This window comes from Lissotriton helveticus, chromosome 3_1 (assembly GCF_964261635.1).
Source record: "Lissotriton helveticus chromosome 3_1, aLisHel1.1, whole genome shotgun sequence".
In the NCBI taxonomy this organism is placed as follows: Eukaryota; Metazoa; Chordata; class Amphibia; order Caudata; family Salamandridae; genus Lissotriton; species Lissotriton helveticus.
The window spans coordinates 1,039,059,216-1,039,083,464 of record NC_136061.1 but is presented as its reverse complement, the minus strand read 5'-3'; the positions used below and the strand labels follow the sequence as shown (position 1 = coordinate 1,039,083,464).

At 46.1% G+C, this 24,249-nt stretch overlaps 1 long non-coding RNA gene across 1 annotated transcript in view; it reads left to right on the top strand.

The window, feature by feature from the left end:
* Positions 1 to 24,249, top strand: part of LOC144823237 (uncharacterized) — a 133,910-nt gene that overhangs the window by 45,139 nt on the left and 64,522 nt on the right. The window contains exon 2 of the long non-coding RNA XR_013608756.1: positions 13,556 to 13,601. This is a non-coding gene — a long non-coding RNA (uncharacterized LOC144823237). The remainder of the gene's footprint in view (positions 1 to 13,555; positions 13,602 to 24,249) is intronic.

Below are 24,249 nucleotides of genomic sequence, written 5' to 3'. Positions count from 1 at the left end.
AGGTGCGGCGCAGCTCTTGGCTATTGAGCGCGTAGGGTCTGATGTAAGTTATGCCTGTTACTGAACTGCGAATCCTCACATTGAATGTCCGGGGACTTAACAATCCAGTAAAGTGGAAGGCAGTCCTCTCTTTTCTGGAACATTCGAGGGCTGATATTTGCCTTCTTCAAGAGACGCATTTATTACAAAAGGATTGTCACAGGTTAAAGTCTTGTTGCTTCCCGTTCCAATTTTTTTCCTCGGCTTCCACTAAAACAGCAGGGGCTGCGATATTGGTGGCCCCACGTTTCAGGGGGAAGGTCCTGCAGAAGGGGGCAGAGATAAGAGGGAGGTTGCTGTCCTATAGAGTTTCCTTGGGGGAGTCCATCTTCACAGTCTGCGTTGTTTATGCTCCCAATGAGGGTCAAGAAAAGTTCTTTCATCTGGCGCTTAGCGAGGCGGCTGCCTCTCCCAACAGACATGTCCTAGTGGGCGGGGACCTCAACTTGGTATTCGATAATCTCCTTGACAGGTCAGGTCTGCGCTCCTCTCAGGCAGGGACTGTCAGGGTCTGACATACGTGCCTACCTGACATCGACTTTTGAAGAACTACAACTCCCAGAAGGCCATCCTTCTGGGAGGTCCAGGAAAAGGTTATAGTCACGCGAGACAAGAGGGTGCCTCGTACGTGATTATAGTCCTTGGATTGTGTTGGTTCGGTGGACGCCCTGTTCCCACGGAGCCGTGTTGGATTCCTTGATTTTAAGTTATAGGGAAATGAATGGCTGGTGGGTCCTATCTTATGAATGAGAGACGTATCTCGGCAAGAGGAAAGGGTTCATCTCCTGATCAATTACCAGGTACTGCATTGCAATCTAGTGAGACAGCACTTGAGGGTAGAGAGAAGGTTGCAGGTATTAATGTGTGACTTCTTTTGTTACAGGTATCCCTTCCACTGCTGTTCCTACCCTATCCCATCCCTCGCTTGATTGCTTTTGTACTATGTATGCGTATAAGTTAGTCAGAGTGCGGAGACATCAACAGGTGGACCCCTTTGAGCATCATCCTGATTCTGAGGAGCCTGCTATCGTGACAGAATCACGTACCCACGAAAGTTTCTCCTCCTGATCAAGCGGATCCTCAAAGATGGCGTCATTAGATGATGTACTACAGGCACTGCTCCTAGTACAACAAGAATTGGCTACTCCACGGGCTGAGACAACAGGAAAATCCGTTTGACGCTTCTGTGGGCGCTCGCCAAATCCAGGTGACAGTTCTACCCCCTATACCCTTAGCCAGTCCTGAAAGATACTCAGGAGATCCTCACAAAATACAGGCTTTTCTGACTCAGATTACTTTTACACTTTTCTTGTCGGCCTGCCTCGTTCTCCACGAATCTGTCCAGAGTGGCTTTTGCCATTTCATATCTGTCCGTGGATGCTGCCAATTGGGCAGTACCCTTTGTTAGGAACGATGACCCACATGCGTCGACTTGATAAATCTCACCTTACGTGTAGACCACAGACTCGCCGAAAGGGGAGGAGACCGTAGGAGGAACGATAGAACATCAGGAGGGTGGGGGCAGGCGAATCACCCTTCTCCTGCAGTAAGAAATACCGCTCTTGAACCTATGGATGTAGGAGCTATTAGATCCCCGTTGTCAGGGTTGAAAGGGAAAGCTGCAGGACACAGGGTCTCTGCATGTATTGTGGCAAGAAGGGGCACTATGTAAAGGAGTGTACCCTAAAACCAAAGAGACAGAAACCCTTCTATGCTGGGAAAAAAGTAGCACTCACAGCAGTAGACCATTGCGACACGGACGAGACTAGTAAATCCTGGAATGGGACAGAGGAGAAAGAATGGAGGTTGCCGTCCCTAGCGACCACTGAATCCAAACAAGCAGTGACACATATCGTACTCTCCACGATTCTGCAAACCAATAAACAACAATACTCCGTGTGGAGTATGATTGATTCTGGAGCTACCGGAAACTTTATTGATGACGGGTTGGTACGTCGTTTCGGATTGGGGCCAGTTCCCAATCCGAAACCCGAGATGGTGTTGGCAGTGGACGGTACCCCGTTGAAATCCGGTCCAATCACAGAACGCACTGAAGTAGTGGAGTTGATTTTAAAGGGCAGTCCATTAGATCATGTGGAGAATATCGTTTTGAACATAATCGAAGCTCCTCAATATGAGGTTATATTGGGGATACCATGGTTAGGGCAACATAATCCCACCATAGATTGGAGGCTTAAGTCCATTAGTTTCCTCTCTGACGAATGTCAGAATAGATGTATGAAAAACACTCCGTCACACACCTTAGCTTTAGCTCAGATCGTTCACATAGCCACTGCAGCCGAAAAGGAAACGGAATTGCCATCTGCCTATGAGGAATACAGGGAGGTGTTCAGCGAGATCAAGGCAGAGACTTTACCACCTCATCGCGAATACGACTGTCGCATTGATCTAATTGATGGGGCGGCCGTTCCATCCTGTAGGGTGTACGCCTTATCCCAGCCTGAAACTAAACACTTACAAGAGTACTTGGAACACTTTATTTCGATAGGGTTCATTCGGCCTTCCCGGTCTCCTGCAGCCTCGCCCCTATTTTTCACGGCAAAAGGCAATGGCGATCTGAGAACCTGCATAGACTACCACCAACTGAATAAGCAGACCGTGAGGAACCATTATCCTCTTCCACTCATTCCGGTCTTGCTGGATCAAGTGAGGGAAGCCAACATCTACACTCGGTTGAACCTCCGAGGGGCCTATCACTTGGTTAGGATTCGCGAGGGCGATGAGTGGAAGACCGTGTTCAAAACTAGATACGGGCTGTTTGAATATTTGGTTATTCCGTTCGGGTTGTGTAACGCCCCGGCGGCTTTCCAGTATTTTCTCAATGACGTGTTAAAGGATTACATAGACCAGTTTGTCATAGTCTACATCGATGACATTCTGGTCTATTCAGAATCCAGGGCACAGCACGTCAGCCACGTCATTCTGATTCTCAAAAGGTTGTTAGATAACAGGCTCTACTGCAAACTCAGCAAACGCAAGTTTAGCGTTTCGGAGGTGGAATTTTTGGGGGTCATTCTGAATCCCCGGGGGTTTCGTATGGCTGAAAGAAAGATTGAGGCGGTTCAGAACTGGCCGGTTTCTAAATGTGTGAAAGACGTGCAATGTTTTTGGGGGGTTTTCCAACTACTACCGGAGATTTATCTCACGGTTTTCTCAGTTGGCATCCCCAGTTACTAGATTGTTGAGGAAGGGTGTGCCTTTCGTGTGGACCTCAGAAGCCATGGGTGCCTTTGATCTATTGAAAAAGGCATTTAGTACTGCTCCAATTCTGAGACACCCACAGTTGGATCTGCCGTTTGTGGTGGAGGCGGATGCATCTGATCTAGCGGTGGGGGCTGTCTTATCTCAGAGAGACAGAGAAACGGGACAACTGCATCCCGTGGCCTTTTTGTCGAAAAAACTAAACACGGCCGAAACCAACTACACCGTGGCCGAAAAAGAGCTGTTGGCCATCAAAAAGGCTTTCCAGGAGTGGAGACATTACCTTTGGGGGGCACAACATCCAGTTACTGTATACTCAGACCACAGACACTTACAGTTCATGAAGACAGCTCGTCACCTTTCACACCGACAAATGAGGTGGATGCTATTCTTCGCTGAATACAACTTCATAATCACTTTTCACCCAGGATCTGAGAATCGGAAGGCGGATTCTCTTTCCAGGCAAGGGGAAAACGCTGTTTCACAACAGGAGATACAACGAGCCATCATAACTCCAGAGAAAGTACTATGCTCTGTCACTGCAGAACGTTTTTTGGAACAAGTCAATAGTAATCGGAGTCAGGCCCAGTGGCAAGTATTGGCAGGAAAACACAAGCTTCGAGTCCTTAAACATGGGGTGCCCCTGCATGACGGAAAGTTGTACCTGCCCACACACCCTCTACGTTTGAAGGCGTTCCATAGGTGCCATAACGCTGTGCTAGCAGGCCATCCAGGAAACACGAAAACACTACATCTTGTGAAGCGCCATTTCTGGTGGGAAAGCATGTCAAAGGACTTAGAGATCTGGATCAAACAATGCGACACCTGTGCCCATGCCAAAGGAGATCAATCCAAGAGCACAGGGAAACTCATGCCTCTACCCACGCCCTCTCATCCGTGGCACACGATCAGTTTGGACTTCGTCGTTGGTCTACCAACGGACCAAGGATACAATGCCATCTTGGTAGTGGTCGACAGTTTGACTAAAATGGGACATTTCATCCCCTGCAAAAACTTACCTACAGCCAGCCAAACTGGTCAGTTGTTGCTAACCAATGTGGTTATGTCCATGTCCTGATCCTGAGGAGCCTGCTATCGTGACAGGGAATCTCTCTGGCGGGGGGCTGGCCAGGTTGGATGAGCTGGGAATGGTGGACCTCTGGCGCAGCTTTCATGCGGGTGTTAGGGAATATTCATACTACTCTAATGCACATAAAACCTATGCGCGACTGGACTACTTTTTAGCTTCCGCATCCCTTCAGGCGCTTACGACAGAGGTAGAAATAGGCGCAGCGGCACTTTCAGACCACGCTTCGCTGACTGTGGTGTTCTCCTTCCCGCCGGTGAAGCGAGCTACACGTTGCTGGAAATTGCGTGACACGTTGTTACACCGAAAGGACATAGTGGAGAAAATCAAAGGGGCCATTGTGGATTACTTATCACATAATAACACTGCAGACTTCCTTGGCGACACACTGGGCAGCACTTAAGGCGGTACTGCGCGGCGAGTTCATCGCGGTTTCGACGGCGGACAATATGGAGAGGGCGCATAAGAGGGAAGAGCTCACACAGAAGACGAGGGAATTGGAACACATGCATCAAAGGACAGGCGCACCCAGGGTATGGAAGCAGCTGCGACTGGTACGGCAGCAGTTAGCTGCGTTGGACCAGGATCGGGCGAAATACGCGGCCTTAAGAGTGAGACATATGTATTATACTGGGGGAGACAGGTGCGGGCGTCTACTGGGTCGTGCACTCCGAGAAACCCGGCAACGGCAAATGGTGCAGGAGATTGACACACGGAGCAGGGGGCGGGTCACTGAGGATACTGAGACAGCGGCAGCATTTAGCGATTTCTATGCCTCTCTATATACCGGGTCTTCGCTCGAACTTGCCGCGGGTGACTCAGTCTTGGCGTCTGTTCCCCTCCCAGTCTTGACAAAAGATCAAGCAGATCTCTTAGACCGAAACATTCGGCCAGAAGAAGTCATTGTGGCGATTTCACGACTCAAATTAGCGAAAGCACCGGGGCCTGACAGCTTCTCGGCTATTTTTTATAAAACGTTCTGCCCTCAAGTTGCACCTTTGCTAACTGCCCTTTTTAATTCATTCTCAGACCCGGGCGCGATCCTGAGGGATCTCCTGGATGCCACTATATCAGTTATCCCCAAGCCAGGGAAAGACCGCTCACAGTGTGAGGCCTATCGCCCCATAACCCTCCTTAACGTCGACCTTAAAATGTATACCAGCATTCTGGCGGCTCGGCTTGCACCGCTCATGCCAGGGTTGATAGACCCGGACCAGGCGGGGTTCATCCCGGAGCGCCAAACCGCTGACAACACCAAGAGGGCATTGCACCTGATAGAGATGGCCATGCGGACGACTGGTGAATACATGATGCTTGCGATCGATGCGGAAAAAGCATTCGATCGGGTCCATTGGCCATATCTGGAGCAGGTTTTGGTGAAGGCAGGGATGGGAGAGAAATTCCGAACCTGGGTCTTGAATTGTTACACATGTCCCACGGCGACGGTTCTAGTTAACGGCTGCTCCTCGCCCCGCTTTCCCATTGAACGGGGTACGAGACAGGGGTGCCCTTTGTCGCCCCTGCTCTTTGCTCTCTATATGGAGCCGTTGGCGCAGGTGATGAGACTTGACCCGAGAGTGAGAGGGATTAAGTTTGGTGCATACGTGCATATAATCAGCCTATATGCAGATGATGTCCTTCTTTCCCTAGCCTCTCCTAGAGAATCGTTACCGACCTGTGTCGATATCTTCGACGCGTTTGCGCGAGCTTTAAAGTTAACATGAAGAAATCGGTGGCTTTGGACCTCTCGTTGGAGGGACACACTTGGGCCTATTTGCAGGAGCATTTTCCCTTTCGCTGGGCGTCGGAAGCCATCCCGTATCTGGGGATTCAGTTAGCGGCCAGATTCAGGACACGGTTTGTATCAATTATGCTCGGCTTCGCCAGACACTCCGGCTAGAGCTGGGTAGATGGAGGCACCTTCCGCTATCTTGGTTAGGTAAAGTGGCTGCCATAAAAATGACAATTCTCCCGCAAATTCTTTATTTATTTCGTGCCATACCATTACGCCCCCCCGATGGCTGGATTCGCCAGACCGAATCTGAGCTCGCCCAGTTGATTTGGAACGGCAAACGGCCGAGAATGAAGCTTAGGCTGATGATGCTGCTCCCCGAGAAGGGTGGTCTGGGTTTCCCAGACTTACTGCTATATTATCAGGCGGCCCAACTGCGGACCCTTGTGGAGTGGAGCAAGTGGGAGTCCGAAAAACACTGGCTCTTTCAGGACCAGGCGGTTGTGAGCCGCCCGCTCCAGGAGGTTCCCTTCCTCCGCAGGCAGCACCGACCCCCCAATCTTTACGCCTCATACATTACGAGGGTCCCGCTGGAGGTGTGGGATCATACCAATATTAAACATGACTTAACAACCTTTCCGTCTCCTCTCACGCCTTTGCTGGATAACCCTGATTTCGGGCCCGGGCAAGATACTTCGGCATTCGCACGGTGGCGCCCGGCAGGATGCAGATGTCTGTTCCACTTGTATTCAGGTGAGGGGGTAGTTCCTTTTTAAACCTTTAGACGGGAATATGGTTACCGGAATCGGAACGGCTCAGATACCTTCAGGTGCGTCACTGGGCGCTCAATGGCCAGGTCAGGGAGGGGGCAGATCGGCGCCTACGACCATATAAATACTGGTTAATCACACGAACAGCGGATAAACAGCTCATATCAGATTTATATCGCATGCTCGTAGATCGGTATACACACACCTACAACTCCGGGAGTGTGTGTTGGGAGAGGGAGCTGGGGCGTGCGCTGAGCGGCAAGGATTGGGAGGGCATCTATTATCGAGCGCGGCATTCCGCTTATCATATGGGACTGACCGTTTTTGTCTCTACTTGCTACGGAATTTAGGGAAGTGACATGTCCCCGATATCTATATTTGCTGCGTTTGTCACAAGGAGAGTGTTGAGGCACTCCAAGGTGGATGGTCATGTTGGTATAGCGGGGTATTGGACCTGGAACGTGGGTGGCGTGTGGGTAGTCGGGGGGGAGGTGGGGGCTTGGGGGTTGGGGGTTGGTTATTGTTTTTGCTTTCTTTATACGTTTGTTTGCTCATACACATTATCCAGCTATGGCGTTGGCTTCATATTCATGTTTGGCTCAGCACATGTTACTGTCAGGGTCTTCTTTTACTGGCTTCTGTTGTACTGAAAGTCTGGGGCCTTATGGGAAAATATTATGTCTGTATGTGCGCTCATTTGTTAATAAACAGATTTAATAATAAACAAACACTGTTCCACATACTGAACCTTCTTAAAATCAAATGACCCATTCACTGGCTACTGTAAATCGGATTCCTTCTTTGTGTATGTGTGCCACAATGAGCATACATTATGGGACAAATACCATATTTTATATACATATCTCTATTCGGCGTCCCCTCTGGAGGAGCTGGCTGATTTTGCTCCAAAACACTTCTGGTACTCCCGCAGCAGCACCACTATGAAGTGTACTAGTAACAGGCATGTTTGCATACTAGTATATGTAGAATATTACTTATCCAAACAAGTTTCAAAAGGATAAAAATCCCCACATTACCTGCCTTCAGTCTTTGCAAAGAATGAATACCTTAACCAAACCAAATAAACAAGAGTGCTGCATCAGCGACCTTACCAAACAGAAGTCTTCAACTCCCACCTGCGGATCCCTGGTCGACCTAATGTTCACTGCAAAATTCGCCAAAGAAGCCCCAGTCGAGACCGGCCACCACCCGGAGGCTCAAGTCAGGAAAAAACAGAAAGTTCACGTCGGCTGCAAAGACAAAGGTCTTCTCATACAGTGCGCGTCCTCGCTGATAATTTCGATCTTCCGTACAGACCACTCTTTCAGAAAGCCAAGTCTCCGAAGGGGTCCCTCATTGGGTGCAAATTGTGGAAATGTACTTCCGTCAGGGCACACTGGTGCAGGGTCACCCTCTCGTCCATGGGCCCGAAGACCCACAACAGAGAGCTCGGCACTGGAGTTGAAGTAAAACAAACCAAGTGTATTAGTCACTCATGAGTGGGACCGCATCCGAACAACACCCTCGAGTAATGTGGTAGGAAGCATATTTCTCCATATGCTTAGCAAGAACCACAGCACCACGAGCCCTTCTGGAAATGGAACCTGTTAACTACCTGGTCAGTCTGATATGCCTGATTGAGAATCAGTAAGGGGTTAATTTTTGTTTTTAAAGTAAATTGGAGGGTTTAGAAGTTATAGTGCAAAAAGGTGATCTACTGAAAACATCTAAAAAAAAACAAATCAAATAAATAACACTGCCATGCTACAGTGTGTGCCTTTTTACATTTATTAAAAATGCAATATAGTTAGGTAAAAAAAAAAAGTCAAATACGAATTATGAACACCTACATTGAAACAGCGATGTATAGACAGGAGAAAGGCCCTAAAGCCTTTAATGCAGCACTTTCCCTCTGACAATCGCCAGATTGACTTAATACTCAGTCTTTCCACTATCTCTGATACATGCTTTATTCCCCCATTTTACAGTGTTATTGCCTAATCTGTTAGGGTTCTTAGTCCATTATATTATTGTGGTCCAATCACTACATGAGTCAGCCAGGAGAATGCACAGTAGACCAAAGTAACTTAGAAGCCTTGTCTGAGCCAGGGGGCCGATGGGAACACGAGTGTTGGCCCCTTAAGTGTGGACAGTTAATCACCCCATATAGGGATTTATAATAATACTTTTAAATTGCCCTCTCTGTGAGCAGCCATAATATTAAACTATCTTTCCAATGAACACTTGGGAAAAACAACACAAAAGAATGCTTGTCCAATGACATCACTGCCTTCTATATAGTCCTTTCTTGACCTTCATGCCCCCTTTTATTCGTGGCTCCAGCAGCTGCAAGTAAAGTGTTACTTGTGCTCCACTTAGCAATGGGTATTTTGCTCCTTTTATAAATGTGAATTGCAGGCATTATTGCTTACCTATTTTTTACTTAACTATATTCCCTTTGCAGCAGGCTGAGTGAACGCTTGACACTCCTCATGCGGGCCCTCTTCACTCTGTGTTCATTAGGCAATGGACTGCCAGCTCAGAGCAGTCTTCTGACCACTCGACAGCATCCGCACTTTTAAACTACGCGCCTCCCAAAGAATGCGCTACTCTGCTGTCGTGGTCGGCGCAGATCTGCACAGAAGGATTTCCTGCTTAAAACAGAGCAGTAGCAGAAGTCTCAGGAGTAGTACCGGCAAATTCTTTCCCGCCACCTGGAGTCTGTACGCCCCTCCACAAGGGGTCTGAAAAAAAAGAATAAAAATCAAAAACAAGAGGGTTTCCGACCCAGGCAAACCACGCTCACTGCCGACTGAGCCCATTAAAATAGGGCATGCAGGTGTCCCCTGGGCATAGACCCACCAAATTGAACCTCTGGCCACATGAACTCCAATGAGACTCCTCCAGCACTCATAAGCCTTACAATGAAAGGAAAAGATCACTCCTATATGGAGGAGGAATATGTGTTGTACCTGCCAATTGACATTCTGTGAGGCAGTAGATGCTTTCATCCACAAAGCTGTGTCAAAAGGCTGTGGCTCCCCTAGAGAACAGGCTATTAGAGCTCGTACAGAAGTGCTTTGAACCCTTCCCTTGGAGAGAAGATCTACATGGGCCCACAAGACCACCATGACAAGATCAAAAGAAAGCACTCTTGGGGAGTGGACCTCAACACCTTTAATAGGAGGAAGAGAGCCTTTATAGCACGCAATGTCTGGCCCGGCGTGAACATTCTCTCAGTTTTGGGGGCAATGTAGACCCACCCAACGGCAGCCGAAGCCATCCCTGACAGGGACAACACATCTAACAAGATCTCAGACATGCTAGGTACTGAGGACATTGTCTATCCTAGATCAATCAGAATGGGCCCCCAGGGGAAAAAGTGACTACATACGTGGCGACCAGGCTAAGAAAACCCATAAATGGGGAGAACCACAACCGCCTTCTGACAGAATGCCCCTGTCTGTCTCTCAACAGCAAAATACCATTGACACCTAAAATTGATCCCCGAATAGCAACATTCCTGGCTAATTATCTCAGGGACCCCAAAAAGGGGATAGACCATTCCTGGAGATATTGCCAGGAAAAGCTACTGGATGTCACCGGTCCTTTGACAAAGATCCTGGACATGGCCACAGAGGCCAAGGAATCAGGTTCTCTAATCCCACCTGACATACCCTGAGGATGTGTACAATGTACCATCATATTTTAGGCAACACAAACGGTGCCATCTCCACACAGACACAGTGACCCAAAAGCTAGGAGACTTGGCTAACTTGGAGGCTAGAGCCATTGCCCAGGGAGGCTTAATTTGGGGCCCTTTCATGAAAGAACTGGGTGAATTAGTTTCAAATTTCACTTCCCGAAATTAGATGTAGGCTTTCTATAAAAATATTATTCAGTCCAAGGCTGACAAAAGTGGCATTGGAAGGACCACTCCAAGCTTGAGGGTTTCTCCCCGCCGAGGCTTTGTGACACTGTGGAACTAGAGGTGGATTCAAGAGATCAAGTACATGTATCTCACGGTGCCAGTGTATCCTCTCCACTTCTATTTCCTGCAATTCACTTGGGGTGCTCAGACCGTCGAGTTCACAACCTTTCTGTTCAGGCTGTCCTCAGTACCATGGTGCTTCTCCAAGATGCTGAATCTAGCAATCGAGATCCTAAGGTCCAGAGGTGTCCGCCTGATTGTGTACTTACACAACATCGTACTTATGGGATAACATCGAGAAGCCTGCCAGAGCAATTACATGGGACGATGAATCTCCTAGAGAGTCTAGGTTTTGTGATCAACGAGAAAAAATGGTCCTTTTCCCAAACAGAGAATCATATTCTTGGAGTTTCTGATAGATTACTTCTCAAGCATCACTCACCCTTCCCTCCTAAAAATGGCCAAAATAGCTCAGGAGCTGTGCAAGACCCTGACTAAACCACAAACATTTCTTTGGCAGATTTCTTGACTCATCTCTCATCATCCATACAAGCCTTCTTTCCGGTACCCCTCCACTATAGGGCCCTACAATGCCGGAAGGAATCCTATCTGCAGAAGGGTATCACCTACTCACAAACGATTCTCCTGTCAGTGGAAGTCAAAGATGAGATACAGTGGTGACTTTCACGCTTGCAAGCTTGGAACGGGAGAACTATTTTTGGCTCCCATTGCCTCCAAACATGACCTCGTGATAGAAATGTAAATGTACAGGAATTTATATAGCGCAAATCACCAAGCGGTTTCTAAGCGCTTGCTTAGGGAACCCGTCCTGGTATTCCCTTGTGAGATAACCCCGGCAGGGTATCCGCAAGGTGAAAGCCAGGCATCCCGCCGCGAGGGGCCGTTGTGGAGATTAAGCAAGCTATTGCCCAGAGTCGCAGAGTGTGTACCCGTGAATCGAGTAGGTACCGGAGCGAGAATAGTCGAGTCCATGGACATTTTAGGACTCAAGACCCCGCCGATCCGGGAATTGAACCCTGGTCCTGGGCTGACCTCTGCTTCCAGGTCTGCCTCCTCTAACCAGTGAGCCACACTTCTCCACATTTTCAGATGCCAACGGAACAGGCTGTAAGGGGCAGATATTGGGAATTCTCCACAGGCAGATGATGATCCACACAAGAATGGGACATACTTGTAAACTTCCTGGAATTATAGGTGGAGTCCTTTGTGGTACAATGCTGGACAAAAAACAAGATACAAGGTTCTACTCTCTTAAAGATGGACAAACTGACTGCAGTCTAGTACATAAATCACCTCAGACAGACGAAATCCCATATCCTTTCAGAACTCACCAAGTGTTTCTGGGACCACTGCCTGAAAAAAGAGATCTCTGTGACAGCAGAGTATCTTCCTGGGAGATCCAACCAATTGGTGGTCTGACATTCCCGACATTTACAGGACAAGAGCTCATGAAAGCTACACCACAGTGCATTCGCCTTGATCTTGACCAAATGGAGTCCCTATATGACAGATATTTTTGCGTCATGCCTGACTATCAGCTGGGTAGGTACTTCAGCTGGAGGCACTCGAGAGGTGACAACATATGCATTCCTGCAGGATTGGTTGAAGGCGGTCAGATATGCTTCTTCCCCTCCATTCTCAATGATAACGCGCTTCTCGGCCCAGGCAGAGAGGCAACAGGCTGATGTGGTGGTGATGTCTCTATGGAGGTCTCAAGTCTGGTTGCCAGTTCTGATGGAACTTTCCTGGGATTCTCCAGTCCGCCTTCCCCCATGGCAAAATCTTGCTCAGGATCCTTTGGGGAACCCTAACAATCTGAAAACGGAGGGCACAGTATATCTTATGGCACGACTGATTACCAGGCCTTTCAAGACCAGCTGATTTCTTGCTTGCCAAGGCTTGGTCGGATAGTACCGTCAAAAGATATAAATCAAAACACAAGGAGATGATGGACAGAGCCCTGGACCATAAATAAGTATCCTGGGACCAGTTTCGGGGTAACACCCCTCATCAGCAAGGCTAGTTTGAATCCAGTGACAAAGTAAGCAAGGGAGCCACGTCTGGGCATACCCTGACAACTTAGGGCGAGCAAAGCATACACAAGGAGATGATGGACGGAGCGCTGAAACTTTTCAGACACTCACCCCCAGTAACTGATCTGAGTTGAATCCATCATTCTAATTACTGTTGAGTTGCCATCCTGTGATAATTAGTTTGGTGTGAATTACTAATCCCATGAAAATACTTGCCCTCCGATGTTTGGTTTTGCAGTTCCATTGAACTAATTATTTGGTGAGTAATTGGGGAATATCAGAGCTTAATATTATTACCTGTGTGTTGTTTTTTAACTTAAGTCACAACATCAAGCTATCCAAAGCTATCCAAAGACATTAACTGACATATCAGTTGCAATGAAGTCCTGTGCCTTCATGAAGGCATTGTGGTGCACCAAAAATGTGCTTGTGCTGCTTTCCTCACAACATGCAGATGATGGTCTTCAACTTGGATAATTCTCAGTAGTGATGCTTCCAAAAAGGGGAATATTCAAATATATCCACTTTGGGTGAGCTATTTCACTGTCACTTCTGATGTGACCTATGCTTTGATGGACTTCTCTGATGAAGCTGCAAAACTGCTTCTGCAATTGCAGAGCAGATTAGAGCAACATTATTGTACCATGGTTTTTAATTCAAGAATTGTAATGTAGTGAGAATGCAAATGTGAATTATTAGATGTTTTTTTTTTCTCTTCAGAATTTGACTCTGTTTGAGGTGGTCCCGCTACTACAGTGCACCCCAGGTAAGCTAGTGTTATGACCTTTGGAACACTAAAACATCTGTCAGACTTGGGTTAGATAACATATTTTCAGTGTGTAGTAATCAGATTCCTCTATGTCTAAAAACAATTCTATCTGTAACGGGCTTGTCTATCGTTTAACCTGGCAACTGTTGTGCATATTAACTCTCTGCAGGCGAGCTTCATTTTCTCAACTCTAAATGACAGTCAGGAATAAACTGGAACTTCTTTAGTAACCGCCAACAAAGACTTTAAGCATGAAAGTCAATATTTCGAGGCATATGAGCTGCAGAATTCATACTTGTGCATATATCGCCATTTGGTGTTGGGCTCGGATGCTTGCACCTTGTTGTCTTGGAAGAAGTCTTTGTAGTCACAAGAGAGGTGACTCCTCCCTTGGACAATAGTGCACATGGGCATCGACTCCATCCTTAGATTGTTTTTTTTCTGCCATCAGTTTTGGATGTGATTTGCTGTGCTCTCAGTCGGTGTCGTTATCGAACCCACTTTCCACGCACAATCACAGCTAACCGACGGTGTTGCTTCGATTGTGTTTTCGTTCGACGCGGACCCTTGAAGACAGCTTCGAAAAACTTTGACGCCTGCGAACTTCGATGCGGGCCGTTGGGCCTACCCGCACCGGTAAAGACGGATGTCGATGGAACGGACTCCCTTTAAGAAATGTCCTCCGTGTGGTGCTAAATTCCCACACTCAAACCTCCATCCTGTTTATAACCTGTGCCTCTCTCCAGAACACCGAGAGGATGACTGTGAAGCTTGCTTATCCTTCAAGTCCAAGAAAACCATACAGGCCCGAAAGCCTTCCGGAACCAGAACAGGAAGAACAGGTCCCAGACTCCGAAGTAGACGTCTCTGACGCTGAAGATGACATCACCCCTGCTCAAAGGGACATGAGTACTGAGAATCCCCGCCCTACCCAAGCCCATAACAAAGGCTCAGGTGACACCTTCACCTTTGGGCTCAGGTCAACACCATACAAAAACTTCGGGCGCCCCGCCTTCTGGCCCATGCCGAAGGACAAAGAAAAGCCTTCTGGCTCGAGCCAACCACCCGGTCCAGAAAAACCACCTTTGTCACCAAAACAGCCGGAGAAGGCCTCGGCACCGAAGCAAGCAGAAAAGCTCTCGGCACTGAACCACGCTGAAAAGCTCTTGGCGCCGAAGCAGCCGGAGAAGATCTCGGCACCTAAGCAGCCACATAAGCTCTCCGCCCCTAAACAGACCTCGGCACCAAAGACCTCGGAGCCGATATCACCAAAAGACAAGCTTCCCATAACTAAGCCTCCTAAACAAACAACCTTCGGAACCGAAACAACCCCCACCGAAGGTCTCGGAGCCAGGAAAAGCTTCTATACCGGACAAGCCAAAACCAATGTCCAAGGAGAAATCTTCCACACCAAAGAAAACTGTCAATACCGAAGAACTTTTTCTCTCAGATCCAAAGCAAACCACCATTTTAATCCATCCAAAGACTGGTCATATAACGACCAAACCACCTACAAAAAGGAAACCAGAACTTTTACCACAAGCACCAGTTCCTCCAAAGAAAATACATATGGCTACTAATACTTCAACACCACCTTCACCCCCTCCACCACTTAACCCTAATTTGCTCATTTCATCACCACATTCCCCACAACCACGGGATAGTGATGTGGAACAGGGGGATGGGCAACCAGATGAAGATATACTGCCATTAGGCACTGATCCTGATGATCCACCACAGGAACCAGACCCATGGCATGACTATAATACAGGTCCTGATCTAAATAATAATCCTGACTTCTATCCCTCAAATCTATCTCAACCAGATGACAATGTGGGTTTTGCCCAATTAATCAATAGGGCTGCAATATACCATAAAGTCAAGCTACACTCTGACCTTGTAGAAGACGATTTTCTCCTAGAAACTTTTGACCAGCTACAAAAATCTACTCATGTTTTGCCAATGCTTAAAGGGCTTCTTAGGCACGCCCCTGTTTTGTTCAAGGACCCAGCTAGAGTTCTTAACCCCAGGATAGATATAAAAATACAAAGCAGCTCCCACTGACCCCATGTACATCAAGGGTCAGCTTCCTTCAGATTCCTTAGTTGTAGCCAATGCACGTAAAAGAGCAAACTCTCAGGGGTCAGGTGACACACCACCTCCTGATAAAGAATCTAAATTACAAGACGCATCAGGCAAACGTATGGCATCTCAAGCTGCAAACTTATAGAAAATAGCTAACAAACAAGCCCTTCTGGCAAGATACGACAGGGCTCACTATGATGAGCTAGAAACCCTCATCCAACATCTACCTCAAGAATATAAGGACAAAGCCAATGACCTTATACAAGAAGGCAAACTCATTACCAATACATCCATTAAATACACGCTCGACGCTGCGGACACCGCGTCCCGCGCACTAAATACCAGTGTCTTGCTACGCAGACATGCCTGGCTCAGCGTACCTGGTTTTAAACAAGAGGTACAAAATACCATCCTTATCAACCTTTTGACCTGGACCACCTCTTTGGCCCTGCAGTGGACACGTCTTTAGAAAAGATAAAAAAAAGACACAGAAACTGCCAAGTCTAAGGGAGCTTTACAGATACCTTCTAGCAGAGGCTCCTTTCAGTGTTTTTTCTATAGGGCAGGCTCCAAAACAAATACAAAAGAACACCCTTCCTCATCCTACAAAAGTCCCAACCTGGGCTCCTTTTCCAAAGGATACAATAGAGGAGGTTATAGGGGAAACAACAACAAGGGCAGAGGCAGAGGTAATAACACCCGCAGCTCCCCTAATACCAAAAAGTGACTTCCCCACGCTTCACCCCGATCATTCCACTCCTGTCGGGGATGCCTCTCACAGTTCCTACCTGCCTGGGATTCCATCACACCAGACAAAACTGCCTGGAACTTACTGCAACTCCACCCAACATACCGCCCAAACAACGTCCAATGTCCACAGAACATCTGACGCTTCTCAAGCAGAAGGTTCTATCACTGCTTCAAAAGCATGCAATAGAACCAGTCCCATACAGCATCAAGGAACAGGTGTTTACTCCCTGTATTTCCTAATTCCCAAAAAGGACGGTACTCTAAGACCAATATTGGACCTCAGACCTCTCAATTTCTATATACAGTCAGATCATTTTCAGATGATCACTCTTCAACAAGTCCTTCCATTGCTTCAACAAAACGACTTCCTTGCCACATTAGAACTCATGGACCCCTACTTCCATATTCCCATACACCCTGTGCACAGGAAATATCTAAGGTTCACAGTGGACGGCCAACACTATCAGTTCAAAGTCCTCCCATTCGGGGTGACTACAGCACCCAGGGTATTCACAAAGTGACTTGCGGTAGTAAGAGCACACTTGAGAAGGCAGCACATCCATGTATTTCCATACCTGGATGACTGGTTGATAAAAGCCACGTCATAGCACCAGTGTGTTCATCACACTTATCAAACAATCCAGCTTCTACACAACTTGGGGTTTACAGTAAAACTACACCAAGTAAAACCTGTAGCCCTCCTACCTACATCAGTACTTAGGAGCCACAATAGACACTTCCAAAGCTCTGGCATACTCCTATCTAGCAAGGATAGCTAGTATGCAAATCCTCATCACCAAATTTCAACCACAACGCTCCCTTCCAGCCCGAGTGTTTATGCAGCTCATAGGAATGATGGCCTCATGCATTTTCATAGTACCTAAAGCAAGACTTCAGATGCGCCCCTCCCAAGAATGCTTAGCATGTCAGTGGAACCATGCTCACGGTCAACTTACAGATCTGGTGTTGGTGGACAGCCGCACACATCGCTCTCTGCAGTGGTGGAACACACAAAACCTTTCCAGAGGGCGGCCGTTCCTGGAGCCAGTTCCACAAATAGCGCTAACAGCAGACGCATCACTCACTGGTTTGGGAGCCCATCTCCTAAACCACAAAATTCAGGGCAAGTGGACCACCAACAAAAAATGCTCCACATCAATCACCTACAATTACTAGCAATATTTCTAGCATTAAAGTCATTCCAAGCACATCTCCTTCACAATACTGCCCTAGTCCGCACCGACAATATGACAGCAATGTATTACATACAAAAACAAGGAGGAACACATTCTTTGCAGCTGTCTCAACTGGCACAGACCATATGGAGATGGGCCTTTCACCCTAAATATATCTTCTAGCAGAGCATCTCTTTTAGCAGAACATCTTCCAGGAGTGAGCAATCAGATCGCGGATCAATTGAGTCGACAGACTCAGCAGATACACGAATGGGAACTTCATCCGCACGTTCTTCAACCCTTTTTCCACAGGTGGGGCCACCCAGACATAGATCTGTTCGCCACACACACAAAAGCATAATGCCCAACCTTCGCTGCCAAGTTCCCACACCCGTTGTCCAAGGGCAATGCGATATGGATGAACTGGTCAGGCAGATTTGCGTACGCTTTTCCGCCACTCCCACTCATCCCGCTAGCAGTACACAAGCTCAAACAGCAGTCTCTCCAAATTATCCTAGTTGCTCCCACATGGGCACGGCAACCATGGTTCACAATACTTCTAGAACTCTCAGTAGTTCCACACCAAAAACTACAACTCTCCCCAAACCTGCTGACGCAGAACCATGCAGACTTAAGGCACCCAGGTCCAGCACAACTGAATGTAGCGATCTGCCTCCTGAAATCCGAGAGTTCGGTTACCTCAACCTCCCACCCGACTGTATGAACATTATTAAAGAAGCCAGACGCCCCACTAATAGAGCTTGCTATGCAGCTAAATAGAAAAGATTTGTCATTTACTGCAATAAGAATAAAATTGACCCGCTAGATGCTTCAATTCAAAACATCATTTGCTGCATCTACAAATATGCAACCTGGCATACTCATCTATAAAGCTACATCTGGCCGCACTTGCCGCCTACCTACAAATAAACAGCATTTGTCATTATTTGGAGTACCCGCTATCAAAGCCTTTATGGAAGGCTTTAAAAGGATAATTCCTCCCACACTGCCACCCTCTTCTGTGTGGAATCTAAACATTGTTCTTACTAGACTCATGGGTCCCCCAATTGAGCCTTTAAACAAATGCGAATTACAGTCCCTTACATGAAAAGTGGCATTCCTTGTCGCAATCACCTCTCTCAAGAGAGTAAATGAGATCCAAGCTTTAACCATACAAGAACCATTCTTACAAATACATCCTAACAAAGTGGTTCTCAGAACAAATCCAAAATTCCTTCCCAAAGTAATTTCTACTTTCCATCTTAATCAATCAGTAGAATTACCAGTATTTTTCCAAAACTCTGATTCCGTAGCAGAGAGAGCTCTTCACACGCTTGACGTCAAAAGAGCTCTACTTTATTATATCGACAGGACTAAAGCCTTTAGAAAAACAAAACAACTGTTTGCAGCTTTCTCTCCACCTTATAAAGGCAATCCCATCTCCAAAGCTGGAATTGCCAGATGGATAGTCAAATGCATTCAAATATGTTATCACAAAGCAAAACGCAATTCCCCCTAGAGCACATTCAACACACAAACTAGGGGCTTCCATGGTATTCTTAGGGAACATTCCCCTAAAAGATATATGTAAGGCAGCCACATGGTCTACTACACACACCTTCACTAAACACTATTGTGTAGATATGCACGCAAAGCAACAAGCTTCTGTAGGCCAGGCTGTTCTTAAAACACGTTTTAAAACCACTACAGGTGACCACCGTTAGGGGACAAACTGCTGTACAGCCTATGCACAAGTATGAATTCTGCAGCTCATATGCCTCGAACAGAAAATGCTACTTACCAGTATGCATCTGTTCTTGGCATGTAGAGCTGCAGAGATTCATACGCTCACCCACCTCCCCGGAACCTGTATCTCTCCCAGTGTTATCTTACTTAGATACATTCACATGGACATCTTTTCTGTTTCTTACAAACTCCATCATTTCCCAACACGGCGAAAAACAATCTAAGGATAGAGTCGATGCCCATGCGCACTATCGTCCAAGGGAGGAGTCACCTATCTCGTGACTAGAAAGACTTCTTCCAAGATAACAACAAGGTGCAAGCATCCAAGCCCAACACCAGATGGCGATCTATGCACAAGTATGAATCTCTGCAGCTCTACATGCCAAGAACAGATGCATACTGGTAAGTAGCATTTTCCTTACAAGCTTGTGTATACTCTGCAATTGAGCCAGTTACCAATACATTTTAAGTCAAAGCCAAATCCATTTTGTGACATTTATTTCTAGAATAACTGTCAGGGTGCAAATGATTCACAAGAAGCTGTGATGGACAACAGAGGGAGCAAAGGTGTCAAAGCAAATATTACAATGTCTTGATTGTTGCTCAGCTTATTCATCACTCTCACACGACAGGCAATGCTATCCTCTTTAAACGTACTCACAGCGCAGGCTGTTCAATAACGACTCTATTAAATATGCAGGTGGAAACTGCTTAGAAAAAATACAGTGCAGGATAGGAAGAGTCACTGCACATTCAAGCAAGAAGCAATCTCTTACAGCAGGGAGAGGCAGTCAGGAATCATTGTTATTGTTCTATTAATGGCTTAATGAAAGATGCACTAATCTGCTATTTACCATACAGTATGAGATAAGTCTGATTATTTCTTGTACTGACCAAAGTTGTGTCCAAGTCAGGTATAGTTCCTTCCACCATAAAAGTTATCAAGGACAGTGAAAAGCTGTGTCCCACATGTGAATGCACTCAAGACACAGCTCACATGCCTAAAACGTGGATTTTTCATAAATTACACTGTACCGTTTTATGTTTACAGCTACTTTTTACCAGGCAGGTAGTTTAAAGGTAGGATTTACACTTTTCTTTTTGCACAGACGGAGCACAGACAGTAGAGATCCTTTTTAGCCTAACGGCCCAAGACCCCTTGTGGACAATATCTAAGGGGCCGAAACCTGTTGGCACGGTGACATTAGAAAGGCTTTTTGAAACCTAATCTTTCACTCCAAATGATATTTTAACTCTGCCCTATGTACCCTCCAAATCAAGGAAACTCCATTGTGCTACACAGAATGCATTTTTTTCTCAATGCTATCTCACTTGTGTGGGTGGACCAAGTGCTTGCGACAGGGAAGGGCCCAAAAAGTATTTTGGAGGCATCAAAATTATCGTTCACAAAACGATCTGGTTTTTGCAAGGGGGTCAACTGTGTTTTTGGTCCTGGGCTCGGTGGCCATCTAGGGAAACCTACCAAACCCACGCATTTCACACCCAGAGGAGTCCATGGAGGTAAGGTTTGCGTAGATCCCTCAGCTTTTTCTTACTACTTCAGAATTAACTAAAAACATCACATTTTTGTCTCATTTCTGTCTGGGATCACCGCACCAGCACAAATTGTGACTGGAAAAGGCCAAAAACATAGAGATTGAGGGGATAGCACAGCGAGCTCTAAGCACTAGATTTTTTGTATACATTTTTAGGCAATTCTGCATTGGACACCCAAACAAGTGGGGTATCATTTTTATCGAGAGACCAAGGGGAGCGCTGGGTGGTAGGAAATTTGTGCTGGTGTGGTGAACCCAGACAGAAATATAAGGAAAATGTGTTTTGTTTTTTAGCTAAATTTGAGGTCTGCAGAAGATTCTGGGTAGGAAAACGTTGGGGGATCCACGCATGTCACACCTCCCTGGACTCCCCCGGGTGTCCAGTTTTCAGAAATGTCTGGGTTTAGTAGGTTTCCCTAGATGGCCTTCGAGTCCGGGAACAAAAATGCAGGTGCCCCCTTTGAAAACCATGTTATTTTGGGCCCTTCCCTGTCGCAAGTACTTGGCCCACCCATACAAGTGAGGTACCATTTTTATTGGGAGACATGGGGGAACGCTGGGTTGTAGGAAATTTGTGTCGGCCCAGTGATCCCACAACATTCCCACACAGAAATATGAGGAAAATTTAATTTTTTTGCAAGATTTGAGGTTTGCAGGGGATTCTGGGTAGGGAAAAAACACCTCCCCGGACTCCCATGGGTGTATAGTTTTCAGAAATGTCTGAGTTTGGTAGGCTTCCCAAGACAGCCGCCAAGCCCAGGACTAAAAGCACAGGAGACTCCCTTGCAAAACCAAGTCTTTTTGTGATCAATAATTTTGAAGTCTCCACCATACATTTTGGGCCATTTCCTATCACGGGCACTAGGTCTACCCACACAAGAGAGGTATAATTTTTATCGGGAGACATTGCGTAATGCTGGGTGCCTCCTCGCAGATTCCAAACTTCCCATCGCAGAAATGTGAGAAAAATGTGGGTTTTCCTTAAAGTTTGAGGTTTGCAGGGGATTCTGAGTAACAGAATCTGGTGAGAGCCACACAAGTCACCCCATCTTCGATTTCTCGGAGTGTCTAGTTTGCAAAAATATAGAGGTTTGCTATGTTTCCTTAGGTGCCAGCAGAGCTAGGGCCCAAAATCCACAGTTTGGTACATTGCACAAAAAGGGTCGGTTTTCTGTGGAAAAATGTGATATGTCCATGTTGCATTTTGGGCTGCTTCCTGTTGCAGGCACTAGGCCTACCCAGACACCTGAGGTACCATTTATATCGGGAGGCTTAGGGGAATACAGAATAGTAGAATAAATGTTATTACCAGTTGTCCTTCTATGCATTTCTGCCTTCCAAATGTAAGACAGTGTGTAAAAAAGAAGACATTTTGAAAAATGTCCTGTAATTCACATACTAGTATGACTACCCACAAATTCAGAGATGTGCAAATAACCATTGCTTCTAAACTCAATATCTTGTTCCCATTTCGGAAATAGGAACATAGGTTCCCTTGATACCTATTTTTCACTTTTTATATTTTACCAAAGGAATTGCTGTATACCTGGTACACAATGAAAAAACATTGCAAGGTGCAGCTCAGTTATTGGCTCTGGTTACCCCAGGTTCTAGGTGAACATACAAGCCTGATATATCCCCGCAACTAGAAGGATCCCGTAGACATAACTGTAAATTGCTTTCAAACATCTAGCATATTTAGAAGAAGTTATAGGAGAAAATGTAGGCATAAATGGTTATTTTTTTTCAACTCAATTTCAATATTTTTTTATTTCAACTGTTAACGTTCTATAGAAAAACTTTGAAGGATCTACACAAATGACCCCTTGCTGAATTCAGAATTTTGTTTTCTTTTCAGAAATGCATAGCTCTCAGGGATCCATTATTGTTTTCCCACCCATACCAATAACTGGAAGCAGGTTGAAAGCGCAAAAAATAGAAAAAATAGGCTATGCCCCAGTAAAACGCCAATACTGCGTAGAAAATGTTGGTTTTCTGACAAAAGTCTGCCTGTTCTTGAAAGCTGGGAAGATGGTGACTTTAGCACTGCAAACACTTTGTTAATACCATTTGCCATTTGCAGGGGAAAAAAACAGACACTGTCTCTGCAGCACTTTTTTCCCCCAAAAAAAACAAATTTAGCTGTATTTTGCCTAATTTCTTGGTCTCCTCCAGGGGTTCTTCATAAACCCTTGTTACCATTAGAATCCTCAGGATGATGAAAGAAAAGGACGCAAATTTGGCATGGATACCTTATGTGGACAAAACATTATGGGGGTCTAAGCGTGAACTAACCCAGATACCCAAACAAAGAATGTGGCACGGGGGGGACAAGGCCTTGCAGCAAAGGGGTTAACAAAGAAATCTGGAACCCACACATATCCAGCATCATTTATTCTGAACATCCTTACTTAGCGCCTGAAGCAACTGTGATGGTATAATCCTACCAGTGTGGGATGGTCAAGGCAGTGATGAAACATGCCACACAAATGTGAGTGAGACTTTTCTGTCCAGTATCTTTGACATATGCCCCATAAGATAGAGGAACTTTCCCAATTGGCTAAGTGCAAATACTGATATTGTATTTGTTGTGAATGATAGATAAGTGTGTGTAGGATATACAATAGTGCTTAGTAACCTGCCTTTCTTGTTGTGATATACAAATTTGTCCAGCGGCTCAGCTGTGTGAGTTATTATCTTGTGAAGAATGCTTTCCCTCTCTGATCGTCTTTTGTACAGCTGTGCCAAGGTTATAGTGGCAGAAGGCCTTTCTTATAATGACAACATAGTATTGTCTATCTTAGCAGCACCATCGATTATTAGAAACTACAATTAAACAGACTTTGACAGAAATTGTCAACTGAGACTCTGAGTGAATTGAAAAATGCATGACTGAGAGGGTAGAGGGTTTCCAGAAGTGGATCCCGCTTCAAAGATCATTCAGCCCCAGACAATTTCACAAACCACTGTTGGGATGGCGGAGCAATCATGGTTTCCCTCCACCAATGACGCACCAATTCTTTCCATGGCAATACCAAGCTAGACATTACTTTTGTTTTTAGAAAGAGGCAGGGGACATAGAAGAGGAAAAAGGAAAGAACAGTAAGTGTTGTTGAACAACACAGACCAGACACTAGCAAGGATTTATGGAGGAAAAGAGTGAAATACTTAACTTAAGTAAGAAGGTCCTCACTGAACCACAACTATGTGTGCTAAATAAAGGCCTAGGTTTTGTGCCTACACTCAAAGGCAACCGATTTAATGTATGCACTGAAAAAAAGAATATTCTGAGAAATATAAGACAGAAGGTTTTCTTTGCCTAAGAGGTTGATA